Raw genomic sequence first — 18144 nt, 5'->3', positions numbered from 1 at the left:
ACACTTCTCCCCCGAGAATATATCTATTTTTAAGCTTACCCATATCTGCACATTTCTCTTTCTTCACAGGAATAGGACGATGATGGATCATTCCGAAACTCATCACTCTCCCCAAGCAAATGCCGATCTCCTTGCCGCGAATGCCGCGCTACTAGCAGAAAACCAACGAATGGCCGAACTATTGGCGGCAGTACAAACAAACGGAGATCGAAAGGAGCATAGCAAAAAGACGAATTCCGAGCAGAACAAAGAGCATCAGTCAGAATCCAATGCTAAAACAGCAGAAACTCCCCCCAAGAATGGGAGGAGACGAGCTAATCCATTCTCCGAAGAGATAATGAACTACAAAATGCCCCTGAATTTCACACTCCCGATGACCCTGACTCAACAGCGATTGCGACCCCATCTTATGCCGCTCATTCCCTACTTTCTTGGATGGAGCCGCCCTACTATGGTTCTCTAATTTGCCTGCAGGATCCATAACTAGCTTCGACGAGTTCGCCAAGATATTTATCAATCACTTCGCAGCATCAAAAATATACGTCAGAGACTCGGACTACCTCAGTACAATCAAGCAGGGCCCTCATGAAAGCCTCAAAGAATACCTGACGCGTTTCACTACGGCAGCCATAGAAATTCCCGATTTAAACCCAGAAGTACAACTGCATGCTATCAAAAGTGAGCTCCAACCAGGGAAGTTCCAAGAAGCCATAACTATGGCCAAGCAGAAGACCCTGGAAGAGTTCTGAGACAAAGCTACGGGACAAACTGAAATAGAAGAACTCCGTGAAACGCGAAGAAACGAGAGGCCGACTTCGCGAAAAGACGAGGAAAAGTCGAACAGATCCAATGCCAAATAACATAGAAAATCTTTTAAACTAACCCCAAAGTTTGATTCATATACCAGGTTCAACACAAGGAGGGAAGACATTATAAAGGACATACTTTAACACAGACTGATCAGGCCGCTAGTCAAGGCTGGAACGTACCAGGACCAGAAGTATGTGGACAAAGGGAAGCATTGCGCTTTCCACCAGAAGTTCGATCACACTACAGACGAGTGCGTAGCTGCTAAGGATTTGCTGGAAAGACTGGCACGACAGGGACTATTAGACAAGTACATCGGCTCCAGGGGTCAGAAGGACGTAGATACAAGTAAACCGAAGCATAATTCGGACCGCAGAGACAAGGGATCGTGGCGAGACCCAGTCGAAACCCCAACCACCAAAGGAGTCATAAACTACATCTCAGGAGGATTTGCAGGGGGAGGAATGACGAGAACAGCAAGGAAACGGAGTTACAGAACCATGATGGCGATGGAAGGAACTCAACAAAACTCCCCAGCACCAACCTCCTCAGCCGCCATCAACTTCAGTTCTAGTGACTTCAAATCAAGAGCGCCAAACCTAGATGACCCAGTCGTAATTTCGGTGAGCATGGGACCATTAACCGTGAAAAAGGTGCTGCTCGATCCAGGAAGCAGCGCCGATGTCCTGTTCTATTCCACATTCAAGAAGATGCAACTGAGCGACAATTCACTACAACCATCAGGAGGCGAGCTGGCAGGCTTTTCGGGCGAGAGAGTCCCTATATCCGGCTACATCTGGATGAGAACAACATTAGGAGAACCACCAAACTCTAAGACCCTGGACATCCAATTTCTAGTGGTCGACTGCGCCAGCCCTTACAACATCATCTTAGGTCGCCCCTCCCTAAACTCCTTCGGAGCCATCGTCTCTACCATCCACTTGTGCGTCAAATTTTCTTTGCAGGATAACACAGTATCAACGGTTCATGCTGATCACAGGGAGGCCAGGCAGTGCTACAATGCGAGTTTGCTGAAGACCGCAAAAGAGACAATCCCGAGGATAAACTCGGTATATAACTCGGAACATATCCCAAGACTAACTGACATGGATCCAAAAGACAACCACGACCGACCTTTCCCAACAGACAATCTGGAAAAGGTATAATTACATACAGATAATCAATATACTAACGTTGGATCAGCTTTTCTGCAGGGAGAAAGCAACATTTGGAGAACATCCTGAAAGACAATACTGACCTTTTCACCTGGACGCCGGCCGACATGCCTGGGATCGACCCGAACTTCATCTGCCACAAGCTGGCAATCAACCCAAGTGCCCGACCCATACGTCAAAAAAAAAAAAGAAATTTGGGAACCGAAAGAAGAAGCACAGCAGCAATAGAAACACAAAAACTTCTCGATGCAGGTTGATGAGCGGATAATTTATACGCTTTTTGGCATTGTTTTTAGTATGTTTTTAGTAGAATCTAGTTACTTTTAGGGATGTTTTCATTAGTTTTTATGTTAAATTCACATTTCTGGACTTTACTATGAGTTTGTGTATTTTTCTGTGATTTCAGGTATTTTTTGGCTGAAATTGAGGGACTTGAGCAAAAATCAGATTCAGAGGTTGAAGAAGGACTGCTAATGCTGTTGGATTCTGACCTCCCTGCACTCAAAATAGATTTTCTGGAGCTACAGAACTCAAAATAGCGCGCTTCCAATTGCATTGGAAAGTAGACATCCAGGGCTTTCCAGCAATATATAATAGTCCATACTTTGCTCAAGTTTAGATGACGCAAACTGGCGTTCAACGCCAGCTCTCTGCCCAATTCTGGCGTCCAGTGCCAGAAACAAGTTACAAAGTGGAGTTCAACGCCCAAACTGGCACAAAAGATGGCGTTCAACTCCAAGAAGGACCTCTACACGTGCAACACTCAAGCTCAGCCCAAGCACACACCAAGTGGGCCCCGGAAGTGGATTTATGCATTAATTACTTACTTCTGTAAACCCTAGTGACTAGTTTATTATAAATAGAACTTTTTATCATTGTATTTGACAGTCTTGGTTACCACGGTTCCCCTCTGGGGCCGAGACCAATGAACTCCATTATCACTTATGTATTCTCAACGGTAGAGTTTCTACACTCCATAGATTAAGGTGTGGAGCTCTGCTGTTCCTCAAAGATTAATGCAAAGTACTACTGTTTTCTATTCAATTCATCTTATTTCGCTTCTAAGATATTCATTCGCACTTCAACCTGAATGTGATGAGCGTGACAATCATCATCATTCCCTATGAACGTGTGCCTGACAACCACTTCCGTTCTACATTAGATTGAATGAGTATCTCTTAGATCTCTTAATCAGAATCTTCGTGGTATAAGCTAGATTGATGGCGGCATTCATGAGAGTCCGGAAAGTCTAAACCTTGTCCGTGGTATCCCGAGTAGGACTCCGGGATTGAATGACTGTGACGAACTCCAAATTCACGAGTGCTGGGCGTAGTGACAGACGCAAAAGGATAGTAAATCCTATTCCAGTATGATCGAGAACCTCCAAGATGATTAGCCATGCAGTGACAGCGCATCGGACCATTTTTCACAGAGAGGAATATGATGTAACCAACGACAAGGGTGATGCCTCCAGACGATTAGCCGTGCTGTGATAGAGCATTTGGACCATTTTCCCGAGAGAGATCGAAAGTAGCCATTGGCACCGGTGACATCCTTACATAAAGCCAGCCATAGAGAGGAGTAAGACTGATTGGATGAAGACACCAGGAAAGCAGAGGTTCAGAGGAACGATTGCATCTCCATACGCTTATCTGAAATTCTCACCAATGATTTACATAAGTATTTCTATCCTTCTTTTATTAATTAATTTCGAAAACCCCATTACTATCTTATATCTGCCTGACTGAGATTTACAAGGTGACCATAGCTTGCTTCATACCAACAATCTCCGTGGGATTCGACCCTTACTCACGTAAGGTATTACTTGGACGACCCAGTGCACTTGCTGGTCAGTTGTGCGAAGTTGTGAACCATGGTATTGGCATCATGTTTTTGGCGCCATCACCAGGGAAAGAAAGAGCAATGAATTTTACATAATCAAAGTGTAATCACAATTTCTGCACACCACAGGTTTCATCAGAGAAGTTCGATTCTCTTCATGGCTGGCCAATGTAGTTATGGTGAAGAAGAATACACGAAGCTGGCGAATGTGTGTGGATTTCACAGATCTGAGCAAAGCCTGCCCAAAGGACTCGTACCCTCTGCCGAACATCGACAGACTTGTAGATGATACCTCAGGATACAAAGTACTAAACTTTATGGACGCCTATTCAGGATATAATCAGATCCAAATGCACCCGGACGACGAGGATAAAACAACATTCATAACCAACCAAGGTAATTTCTGTTATAAAGTAATGCCCTTTGGACTGAAAATGCAGGTGCCACTTATCAAAGACTAATGGACAAGGTATTCAAAGACCAAATCGGAAAAAATATTGAGATATATGTCGATGACATGGTCGTCAAATCCAGCTCTGAAGAACAGCACGAAGCTGACCTAAAAGAAGTTTTCCACCAGATACGAACACATAACATGAGGCTCAACCCCGAGAAATGCGCGTTTGGAGTAAAACAAGGAAAGTTCCTTGGGTTTCTGTTAACAAACCGAGGTATAGAAGCTAACCTAGATAAGTGCCAAGCCATATTAAACATGCAATCACCAACAACAATCAAAGAGGTGCAACGACTAACAGGGCGCCTAGCCGCCTTATCAAGATTCTTACCAGCTGCAGTAACAAGATCCTATCATTTCTTCAAAACAATAAATAAATCGGAAAAATTCACATGGACGACTGACTGCAAGAAAGCATTTTCCGAATTCAAGCAAATACTAGCATCGCCGCCCATATTACAGAAGCCAGAACAAGGTAAACCACTACTACTTTTCCTTTCAATTTCAGCTAACACCATCAGTTCTGTGCTCATAACAGAAACAGGGAATGATCAACACCCAGTATATTTCGTGAGTAGAGTCCTACAGGACGCCGAGCTAAGATATCCAACAATAGAGAAACTAGCACTCGATTTGGTGGTCACGGCCCGACGTCTGAGACATTACTTTCAGACACACCCAATCATAGTACGCACAGGACACCCTCTGCGACAAATACATTCAAAACCGGACCTGGCAGGACGGATGACGAAATGGGCAATTGAGCTCTCTGAATTTGATATATCATACCAGTCAAGAGGATCGCCTAAAGCTCAGGCATTAGCCGATTTTGTAGCCGAATTCACATACAAAGACGAACAGAACAAAAAGTGGGAATTATATGTGGACGGCGCGTCAAATGAAAACGGATGCGGAGCAGGGATCCTCTTAAAGGACGATGAAGGAGTCCAGACCGAGCAATCAATCAAATTCCTCTTCCAAGCAACAAACAATCAAGCCGAATACGAAGCTTTACTGGCAGATTACGACTGGCTAAGGAAGTGGGAATCTCTTTTCTAACAGTACACTGTGACTCACTGCTAGTGGTACAACAGGTAAGTGGCCAATTTCAGGTACGAGATACACTCTTAGAGAGATACTTAACCTCGGTCAAAACCTTAATAAAGTCTTTTCAAAAATTTGAAATATTGCACATACCTAGAGATCAAAACTACAGAGCCGATATTCTATCAAAACTAGCCACATATAGATTAACCGAACAAACAGAAAAGCTCCACCATATTATGCTAACGGAAGCTAGCCTAGATACAAAATCTGTTCTTAGCATATCACAGGAGGAAGAAGACTGGAGAAATGTATTCGTCAACTACATAAAAGACGGAGACATACCAGAAGGTGAGGAACCGAGGTCATTCAGACACAAAGCAGCTCAGTATACTCTGCTGGGAGCCGAGCTATACAAACGAGGAATTTCCAGACCCCTTCTGAAATGTCTCGGGCCAGCAGAAGCAGAAACTATCTTAAACGAACTACACGACGGAATCTGCGGAAATCACACAGGAAGTAGAAGCTTAGTCACAAGAACCCTACGGGCCGGTTACTACTGGCCAACAATGAAAAAGGATTGCAACAACAAAGTACAACGCTGCGATGCATGCCAACGGTGCGCACCACTCATCCACAACCCGACCGAGCTACTGCATGCATCAAACATCAGCTGGCCATTCCATAAGTGGGTGAAGGATATACTCGGCTCATTCCCTACCGCGACGGGACAGGTAAAATTTTTACTTGTAGCCATCGACTACTTTACAAAGTGGGTTGAAGCACAGCCCCTTGCAAAGATCACAGCCGAAAAGGTACAAAATTTCATTTGGAAGTCGATAATATGCAGATTCGGTTTACCTAGGGAAATCATATCAGATAATGGCATGCAATTCACTGATAGGAAAATTGTATCAGATCTAACAGATTTACATATTAAACATCATTTTTCCTCTGTCGAGCACCCGCAAACCAACGGGCTCGCAGAAGCTGCTAACAAAGTTATCTTGCAGGCATTAAAAAAGAAATTAACAGATGCTAAAGGGCGGTGGGCTGAAATACGGAAACCGCCAGGTCATGGAAAGTTAGCCGCGAATTGGGAGGGTCCCTTTCGAATTTCTAAAGTCATCGGCAAGGGAGTGTATTGCCTGGAAACGATAGAAGGGACACCCCTCCCCAACACTTGGAACATTTCGTCCCTGAAAATGTATTACAGTTAAATTCTCTTTGCAAATGTGAGTTGGCCAGGTACTTTTTTCCTGATCACGAGGTTTTTCTCTAAGGAGGGTTTACTCGGACAGGTTTTAACGAGGCCGACCATCTCATATACCAAGCAGTTCAATTTTGCAATCCATACAAAGCTTCCATGCATATCAAATTAAAAAAAATCGACCTCTTAGGGCCGGAAACGTCGATGAAATATTCAATATTCACAAAAGTAACAGCATAAGAACTAAACAATTGTTCACAAAACATACAAACACCGACAAAACAAAGTCGGAAGCAGAAGTTCAAAATATTCTAACATAAATAGCAATAAACTTCCATCAAGGATGAGGAACACTCTCATCCTGGTCTTCGACACCTTCATCGTTGGCAAGCTGACCATTAACTACAATCTTTGCAACATTCAACTTTCCGACGTCAAAATCGGGGGCGAACAATAAAACCTGGCTGACAGCACGATCAAATCCGCCCAAGAACATGTCCATCTTCTCCTCCTCAAGCTCGTTCAGACGAGCAGCCATCTCACCTTTAACTTTATCATTCTCCTTAAAATCAGCCTGGAGCATCCTGATTTGCTCCTGAAGACGTCCAACTTCGTCTTCCTTCTCTTTCTTTAACAACTTGATCTGTTTCCTCAGGTCTTCCACTTCATCTTCCCTTTCTTTCACCTTAGCGGTGACATCACTTACGGCTTTCTCCCTTTCTTTTAACAAACGCTCGGAGGAGGCAGCTCTTTCAATTAGAGCCTGCTGCTCCGAACCTAACAGCTCCGTAGTACGGCCAACACAAAGAAGCCGAGAAGCAACAATCTACACAAAGCAGAATACTTTCAGCACACTTACAAATAAACAAAAACAGAAACGACATAAACAGAAACACATACCTGGATAAATTTGCCCATCCCCTCCAAACCCACACGACGAGTAAGTGCCATATCCATAGAAAACTGGGAAACACGATCAACAAGCTCGGCCAGGGGGAATTGATCACTCCAGAGTGAGTGAGGATTCGCACCAGGCAGGAAACCATGCAGCCGATGCTGTCGGTAAAAAACAGATTTCACAGCAATGTTCTGATCACCTTCGGAAATCACCTCCAGTGAATTTTCTGAGACAGTTTTCCTTTTCTTTGGAGACGGAGGGGCCTGAGCAGTAGAAAAAGCAGCATCCTCAGCAGCCTCCTTCATAACCCCAGATACACTCCCACCCCTCTCACCTTTTTTCTTCAAATAAGCTTGAAACTTGGCCGAATTCAGATTAGGCATCTTACTACCTGAAAACATCAACAAAGTCAGTAAAAACATAGCAACACAATACAAAGACCAGCAAAAACAAAAGTACCTATATACAATTTCAGCCCTTCAAAATCATTTTCTGCATCATATTTCAACAAATCAGGAATGAACAAACACTCCCCAGCAGCGAAATTTTCAATCAGAAATTCCAACAAACAATCCTCTTCTTCACTCATGCCATCAGCCTCGAGAATTTGTAATGGCTCCGAACACCAATACAAAGGGAACTTTTCTATCATTTCTTCGTCAAGGAAAAAGGGATACACGGCCTCCAAGGCACAAATTTTCACAAACATAGACTTGAAATTTTTAAAGGAGGACTTGTAAAGTAAGAAAAGGGAGCGATCAGGGAAACTACTTAGAAATACCCAAAGCCCCTTCCGAACCCCTTTAGACTGAAAGAGAGAAAAGAAAACATTCAGTGAAGGAGCGACATTCAAAAAGTTCATCAAAACTTCAAAAGCACGCAAAAATGCCCACGAATTCGGGTGTAACTGTGAAGGAGCACAGTTAAACTGAATCAACACTTTACACTCAAAATCTGAAAACGGGAATTTCACATGTAGCTCAGATAAACAGGGGATGTACATGTAGAAGTAACCCCAATCCCCCTCTTCTCACAAACCCTATCTTGACCGGAGCAAGGAAGGAACTCGGAACACACATCAGAACCAGGTCTAACAAATCTAGCAGCCACCAAAACCTGAACCGACTCCTGATTACAATAGGAAGAAGCCCGAGTCTTCACATCGTCGTGAACCCAATGATAGGGATTCTCTTTATCCTCCTCAACAACCTTCAACTTTTCTTTTTCTTTTTCTTTAACCATTTTTTCCCCAGAAAAAACAACGAAGCCCGAAAACAAAAACACAACATAGAAAGAAGACAAGAAGACTAACCTCTGGAAGACATGGTCCCTAACTCACAAAGAGCCTTTTTTGCAAATAACTGAAGACTCGTGTGTGAAAACATGCACATTCAATTACAAACCCACTACTTTAGTGGGAATACAATAAAACAATAAGTTACAAGAAGGAAACGGTTGCACTCCAACATCGCTGAATGTGCACAATTAATTACGGCCCAGTTAATAAAGCGACAAAATTTACTTTTTCAAAAAAAAAAAAAACGTCTGAGCTTTTAGCCCAAGCTTGTGCGCTCGTTGAGCTTGGGGGCTTAGCCATTCAACCTCTCTGCGTCGAGGTATATCTTCAACAAAAAAGCTCAACTTGCTACATACACCAAGTCAAGCTTGGGGGCTGTGTACTGCACCCAAGAATCTCGGCCACGTCCGGATATACCTGGATGCAACGGTCACCTTTCAAAATTGCCTACATACTCGAATCACGGAACCAACGTGCATGCCAGCATATCTGGATTGATCCACTCGCCAAAATCTCGGAACACGCTGGCCGATCAGACTACATGCTAAGCCTATAAATCCGAAGAGGTAAAATTGAGCAGGACACGGCAAAGAAAATACCCTCACTCAATAGAATTGCTCTGCTTACCCTATGCTTCTCATCCCTAACCTCATATACTCGTTTTTAGTTGTGCTTTATTCTGTCACTGACTTGAGCGTCGGAGTCCTTTTTGCAGGTACCACGCTCGGATTTCGAGTTCACAAGGATAACGTCGGCTCAGGACTAACGTCGGCTCAAAAGCACTCATCGCATCACCAAACCGACGTATAGATCAAACGCAATATTCTTGCCAGAACATAACTAAACAAACAAATCATACTTTTAATATAAATATCTTTATAAAAAATATTTTTAACATTTTTATTTGAGTATGTACCAAATACATATTATCGTTGTTTTTTTTTCTCTATGTTATAGATAAATGAGTCTTATTACTTTTTGTTGTATTTCTATTATTAATTTTATTTCATTTAAGTTTTTCTCTCAAAAGTCAAATTTAGGATATCAAAAGTTGACTTGAATTCATTTTGTTGGCAAATTTTATTTCTATTATTAACTGTTGGACCAAATAATCTTATTTGTAGTTCTATTCACATATGAATACTTATATATACTTTTTTAAAAGAAATCCTCCTTTGTTTTTTTTTTAAGCTCTAGAATCTATTTTGGAACCATCACTTGAATAAAATTATAGCAAATTTATGATTTCTATTTTAATCTAGATATTTTTTTATCTTTAAATTGAATTGTATTTTTGTTTCAATAGTTTAATGATTTGGCTAGACTCACCTACAGTCTCAAATTGGACGAAATAAATACAATTCAAAGAACCCACCAGAGGCATTATGCCATCCAAATCAAAGCACCTATATATCATAAGAACAAAATAGTTATTCTAATTTTTAAGTACACCCGAATTACATAAAACTCAAATAATCTTCAGTAGCTCAAGTTGATAATTTCTTTCCTTCTATATTCATTTCCCATAGATGTTCCACACTTCCGCTTCTCATTTCTTTCTTCAAATTTTCCTATTTTAGTGGCAGTTCATAATAATAGTAAATAATTCTTCCTTCATTCCATACCTGTTCCAGTTCTTCGATTCTTGGGACATATCTATCTCTCTGAAGTCTGAACCACTCCTTGGCCATGACTTTTGTTCTGGTCTTACCTCTGTCCTCAGTTCCCAAACACCTTTTCCTTCATCTTTTATCCAATGAAACCCCTTTAAATTGAATTCAATTTCTATTAAACTTACTTAGATATGCAATAACACCACTTTTTCTCCCTCCAAATGGTATAGTAACAACCAATTTTTTTAGTGAATATTTTTTTTTAAAACTAAAATCAAATATAACACAGGATGAGAAATTGAGAATGTTTCTTTGTTGCTGATGTAAGATTCTGAAGTTTGGATTTCTTCATGAGAAATTCTCTTATTGGAGAGATAGCAATGATAGTGAAAGAGAACGAGGGGAAAATGATGATTAATTTAATTGATCACAAAACTCGTATATATACAAAGAGAGTGGTTGCAACTTGCATCAACTCAGCAAAACCGAAAAATAGAAAAGTAACTATCAGTGTAACTAACTTCCAAGTATAGCTAAGTTAACTGTCACCGGCTAATAAGCAGTAAATTATTTTCTTCCATCCAGGATACATCGAAGAGAAATCAAGTGAGATAATATAAGATGAGAAGACACTGCATCTAACTCAAAATTTTAAAATAATAAGTTAATGAGTTTTTCATTTTATAAACTTCTCACTCTTTCTTCCTTCTTCAATGTGTGTCTAATTTCATACACTCTGACACTTGCAACATTAACAATATTGTGTTTTACCTCTTACACCAAGTGCCACTCACACAGTAGAAGCTGAAAATATATAATCTTGACCAATGATTGAAAGTTGTGGATACCGTTCTAAAGTACCTTTCATCTCATGAAGAACATGAAATGAAGCCTCGGGAAATCTTCTAAGTTCATGACAGTGCGCCAAGTTTAAATATGCTAGCTTAGAACAAATCCACTCCCCATCGAAAAACATCAACTCTCCAACAAAATCAAGAATTCTTTGTGGCTCAAGGAAGACAGGACTCAAAACCATCAAAGATTCCAGGCAGGAGGAAGGCGCAAATTTTCGTCTGCAGCGGGGAAGGTTGGTTATCATCATGCAACCGCTCAAATCCAGAATTAGGAGGGATGAGTTGCCATTGAGAATGTAAGGTGCATGAACAAGATTTTTGCAGCCTCTCAGACTCAAGTACTTAAGCGTTACAAGAGTACCAATAGACTCATGCATTGTGGACAAACTTGTGCATCGCTCAAGATCAAGGTACCTAAGATTTGAAAGCGCTTTGAAATTTGGTGTTTTCTGGAGGTTGGTGCAGCCAGAGAGCAGTAGAGTTCTTAGGGAACTTAACTGGCAATTAGGGCCGAAATCAAGAAGGGATAGACTGCTACATTCTCGCAAACTCAAGTAATTAAGCTCTCTGAGAAGTCCGATTGAATCATGGACTTCAGTTAGGTTTATGCATCCTGTAAGATCCAGCCGCACAAGTCCTGGACAGCTTGCAAAGTTTGGGGTGGTTCTAAGATTTCTTGAGTTGCTCAAGTCCATCCTTTTCAAATTTGGGATTAACTGTAGAACACTTTAGATAATTAGCTACTAACATGTTGGCTGGTTCTTATACATACTAATTAAAATTGGAAGATGCTATAAGCTAATAATTTTTAATTAAAAAATAAAAATGATCAATATTAACTCAAAGTAAGACATATGTAAGAAAACTATAATAATTACCAAACATTTTTCACTAAAATTCATAACATTTGTTTCGGTACTTTAATAAGTTGAGCAAAGCCAAAACCAATTAGACAATAGGAATGAGTTCTCGAAAACAAAAAAGAAAAACAAACACAGTAAGGATTAATATTTTTATAAAAAGAGATAGAGATCATCCTTTTTTATTTTTAAATAGCAATTATGAACCTTTCTTATGATATGATATGCACGTTTCAAAGTTCAAAATTAATCATGTATCAACATTAGGTTAAAAACTATTTAGCGCATATATATTTTATTAAAATATATAGTTATTCATGTGAGGATAATTAGAATAATTTTAGTTAAAAATATTACTTCATAATAAAGGGAATCAGTTAAACCTTATTTATTTTTTTCTTTAATAAGTTGCATTATTGATATGCCTACCTGAATCTCATCCCATAGTTGTTGAACTCTGCTGTTCGGTAGATTCAATTCAACAAGGTTACGCCATATGAGTAGTTGCAAAGAAGGGAAAGGGTAACCGTGCCACAAAAGATACCGCATTTCGGTTTGAAATATAGGAACAAAATTGAGTTCTGGAAAATTCTGAAAATGTAATATGAGTAGTGTAAGATTTCTCTTTTCAAACAATTTTTGAATCCGCAAATGTCTGCATTTGGTGACGTCTACCTCATCTAAAACTATGGCTTCATTATTGTTCCACTCCTGAAAAAATACCGATAAACAAATTACAAAAGTGAAAAAATAACTAAAATAATTTTTAAGTAACTCTCTCATAAATAAAAAATAAATTATTCTCTATGAATTGTTTAATGGTTATTGAAAGAATTCAATTATATCATAATGATTAATATTAACCATCTATTTAATTTTAATTTTGAAAATCAAATTACTCAACCATGGTACAACTATTTTTGCAAATAAATTTTTTTTAAATGGACTATAATTATCAAATTTTATCTTTGTTCTCAATCCATCCAATTTATTAGTTAATTCTAGCCACAGATATTAGATTAAGGGTTTAAGATGAACATTTATTCAGATTTTGTATCGGTTCATGTGTTATTAACTAATTGTAGCACTGCTGTTTAAGGTTCGTCAACGCTGGCAGTGGAGTTGGACCCCAGCAAATACTAGGCAGAAACCAGAAAGAGATATGAATGCATCAGAGGAATGAGGAAAACAAATTGAAACTAATATGGATTCATTTGAGAAGAATCTGAGAAAATATTGTGTAGTGTTGTGATACATCACAATAAATAATGACATGTTCTTCGAATTTATTTGGTGGAGAAATTGTTTAATTTCTACTTCAATAGAACATGGAATAAGTTACAATTAGTTTTTTGACAAATCCCTAATTCCCTTATTCTGTGTCCACCGTTTGGTTTTTCCTTTGAATTTGGAAGAAGGTAAAAATTACAAATTAAGGTTTATTTAAAAAATCTTGTAATTTGTAAAAATAGTTTTATTATAGTTAAATAATTTGGTTTTCAAAATTCAAATTAAATATATTATTATTGTTATAATTATGATAACACAATTGAATTTTTTCAATTATTCAATAAATCATAAAAGATAATTTATCATTTATTTATGAAAAGGTTGGTTAGAAAAAGAATATGTTTTACAAAGATGAAGCTTGAGTGTTACCATATCTGACTTTAGGACTGCTTCGAGATCCTTGACATGCCACAATCTAGTCCAATACATTGGCTCTTTTGGATATTCTCCCCGAACAATTTTCTTTCCTAATTCTTGTAACATATTATGCATATGAATTTCATGGTTCCTAATAGTTATGAGTGAATTTCTCCTGATATTTTGAATTGCAAGGTCATGACGTGATGATTCATCGCCACAACAGCTACTTAGAATATGCTCTATAAAGTTCTTCCTCTTTCCTGCGAAGAAACAAGCTATGTCCAAAAATATTCTTCTCTCATTTATATTTACTTGGTCATAACTTTTCTGCAGCACACTCATAACATTTTCTTTTGGACATTCTCTCCAGTCTTCCAATGCATTTTTCCATAATTTCTCTTCCATGTTATACAAGTCATTACCTAGTGCCTCAATTGCCAATGGAAGACTTTGAGCATAATCTAGTATCTCAAGAATTACGTCACTAATAATTTTCTTAGGGGGACCATTTCTGAAGGCTTTTCTTAGGAACAACTCAAGAGCCTCATTATCATTCAATAGTGGAACCTCATAGATTGTATCTGCTCCACTCACATTAAGAACATGCTGATTCCTTGTTGTTATGATAACTCTGCTTCCTCTCCCAAGTGATCTTGGATTTAAGCGCAAAGTATCCCATTGCCTTTGTTCATCAACATTGTCAAGAACTATAAGGACCTTTTTAGGGATTTTTGGGTTACATAGCCTATTGTGTAGGATCCTAGCTATGCCCATAGGACTTTTTGTTTCCAGATTTTCTTCTTGAACAGTTTGACAAAGAATGGCCTTTTGTATTTCAGTAGGAGCCTTATCCCAACCATGATTTCTATAAATTGTGCTTACATCCTGGATGAAACAGCAAGCATCAAACTGATAAGAGATTTTATCGTACAATACCATAGCATGAATTGTCTTTCCTATTCCGCCCATACCCCAAATTCCAAGAACTCGAAGGTCATTATCCTCGTGTGAATTCAAGTTTAGAAGCCTTTCTAGTTCTTCTATATGAGGTTGTATCCCTATTAAATCATTGATATAGTGATAGAACTCGTGATCCAATTTATCAATTAAGACTCGAGTGATGTCATTTATTTGGGTATTCTCTCGTCTGAAATTAAAAGGGAGAAAAAAAAAAAGAGTAAAGTCAACGTGTGATATACAATTATTTATGAATAAACTAAGATTTATTTTATTGTCTCTCTAATTAACGTTTTATACTTTTTCTATAAATTGAGAAAAAATGATATTAACATACCACAAAGTTTTTGTAAAAATATTAGTAATTCTACTTTAAAGAAAATAAAATTAGCTTATTTGATTAAATTGATATACTTTTAACTTATGTATCTGAGTTTTATGTTTATCTTCATCATTCTTTCAAATTTTTTATCCTATCCTATTTGATATAACAAATAGCATATCTTTAAATCAACAACAATAGGCATATCTTTAAATCAACGTTATAAATTAAATATCTTTATAGAATTAACACTAAATTATATTTAACTTCTCATATAGTTTCATGCATTATTTTATTTTTAGAATAATAAAAATTATAATATAACTAGTAGTAAGATCAGTTATTAATAAAAAGTTATTATTTTATTTTAAATCAACTTTACAAATTTAATGCCATTATAGTATAACACTGTTTACATTAATAAATTTTAATATTTTTATTTTATTAGAAATTTAAGACTTTATTTTGTTGTATTATATTATTTAATTTGTAATAAAAGTAATAATAAAAATAATTAATCTTGAGACTTTTGAGAGATAAATATTATCAAAAGTAAAAATAATTTTTTAAAATGTTAAAAATAATTTATAAGTTATAATTGATTTTATATAATTTAATTAAAAAATCAATTTTTTAAAAAGAAAAATCAGTTTTTAGATAAAAAATTAATTTTCTAAATAAAAATAGACTTTTATGTCCAAAAACTAATTTTTTTATATAAAAACTTATTTTTTTAAATTGACTTTTTATTTAAAATCAAATTGGCTTATTAACCTAAACAAAATTTTTTTTAATCAAAATCAGAATTTTTTTATTAATTTTAACCATATATAATCCTACATATTAATAATAAATTTAAAAATAAAGTAATTATATTTATAAATTTTATTTTAATATAAATACTATTATATAATTTTTTATTAAGATTTTCGGCCCCTTTAAAATTTTTTTTCAAACTCCGCCACTATCTCTGTGTATAGTGACGGATCCATAAATCTTATAAAGAGGAGGCCGGAAATAAAAATATTAAAAATGTCATATTAAAATTAAAAGTTTTAATAAAAAAATAATTATATATTTTAATATTATTTTAAACTAAAATTAATTTTTAAAAAATCATTTATATCAAAAATTTTTTCATAAAATTTTAATGTTTATCCTTATTATAAAAGATATAACATAAATAATATAAATTTGTTTTTCTAATACTTTTAATATATGTATTTAAAATAAATTAATGAATATAATATATAAAATATATTCATATTAATAAATAATTCACTTAATATATTTTGATTTTAATATTATAAAAAATAAAATTTAATCTAATTTATTTTTATGTATATATTTTTTTATTACATTCAATTAGAAATTATTATAAAAACTAAAATATTTTTATATAATAATAGATAAAAAATAAAAAAAAAGATTGAATTTTTATTCTTATTATAAAAGATATAACATAAATAATATAAATTTATTTTTCTAATACTTTTAATATATGTATTTAAAATAAATTAATAAATATAATATATAAGATATATTTATATTAATAAATAATTCATTTAATATATTTTGATTTTAATATTATACAAAATAAAATTTAATCTAATTTATTTTTATGTATATATTTTCTTATTACATTCAATTAAAAATTATTATAAAAACCAAAATATTTTTATATAATAATAGATAGAAAAATTATAAAAAAAAATAATTGAAAGAACCAAAGAAAATAAATGTTAAATACATTTTTATATAATAATAGATAGAAAAATTATAAAAAAATAATTGAAAGAACAAAAGAAAATAAATTTTAAATGCATGACATGGGACTTGAACCCACGCTTTAAAGTATATAATGCTTCTCTTTAACCACTAGAAAGTATATTTGTTAAAACTTTTAAACATTATATCTAATGTATTTTAAGTTTTAAAAATTTAGGAGAGGCCATGGCCTATGTTAGTCTCCCCTAAATCCGTCTCTGTTTGTGTGCACGCACGCAAGAATATTTAATGATAATTTTTTACCAAAGTCAAAACAAGGATAAAGAAAAATTTAAAAGAAAACTGAAGAAGGAAACAAATTAAAAACATACAAAATTTCATTAATCAAAAAACAACTTGACAAATGAGTAAATTTCGATAAGATTGCCAACTAACTTCAAGTTGGAATCTAGAACTACTTGATGAAACTTATGGAGAGACTTTTTTATTTTTTTTTTTATGTTAACCTTCATGTACTCATGATAAATAGGAGGGCCTAGTAGTGATATTATGTATGTCAAGTTTTGTAAGAAATAGTACAATAAAAATTAAGAGAGAAAATGGTAAGGTTTTATAAAATGTATAAAATCCTTTTTGCGAGTATTATTTTCTTAATATATAAGAAAATATTATAGATTTTTTTTATATTTTTTAAAAAATTTAATTTCATGATTTAATCATATTTTTTTTATTATTGTCTAAATTCTTGTTTATTTCTATCCATTTTTTGTCCATAGATTTTAGTTGTATTATTCTATTCTATTTATACTCGTATTAACAATGATATCAGAGCCTGGTTCTTAATCTTTTGCTGCAAAAGAACAAGTTAGTATTAGAATTTAATATCGAAAAATTTAATGAGAATAATTTTTTTCTTTGAAAACTGAAGATAAAAGCAATTTTGTGAAAAGAGAATTGCTTAAAAGTAATAAAAGGCATATCCACCGGGATTTCTAATCACAAGTAGAAAGAGATGGATAGAAACGTTAATTTACATTGGACTATAGCAGATTCTATATTATCAAGCATCTTATTAGAGAATCAAATAGCAAAGGAGATTTGGGAGGCACTCACTAAGTTGTACGAGGCAAAATTACTTTACAACAAGATATTATAAAAAGGAGGCTTTATAATCTTTGTATGAGTGAATCCACACTGATGATGGATCACATCAATAATTTTAATACTGTATTTTCAAAACTGATAGCTATGGAGTGTAAGATTGTAAAAAATAAACATGTTGAACTTCTTCTCCAAAAATTTTACCAGACTTGTATGATCAACTCATCATTAACATGACAAATAACAAAATTGCTTATCAATTCCGATTTAATCATGTTGTTGTCGTCATTCTTGAAGAAGAAAGCTAGTGCAAAAATAAAAATTGATTGAAC

Source organism: Arachis hypogaea, chromosome 18, assembly GCF_003086295.3.
Source record: "Arachis hypogaea cultivar Tifrunner chromosome 18, arahy.Tifrunner.gnm2.J5K5, whole genome shotgun sequence".
Lineage (NCBI taxonomy): Eukaryota > Viridiplantae > Streptophyta > Magnoliopsida > Fabales > Fabaceae > Arachis > Arachis hypogaea.
Note: the sequence above shows the minus strand (reverse complement) of the source record.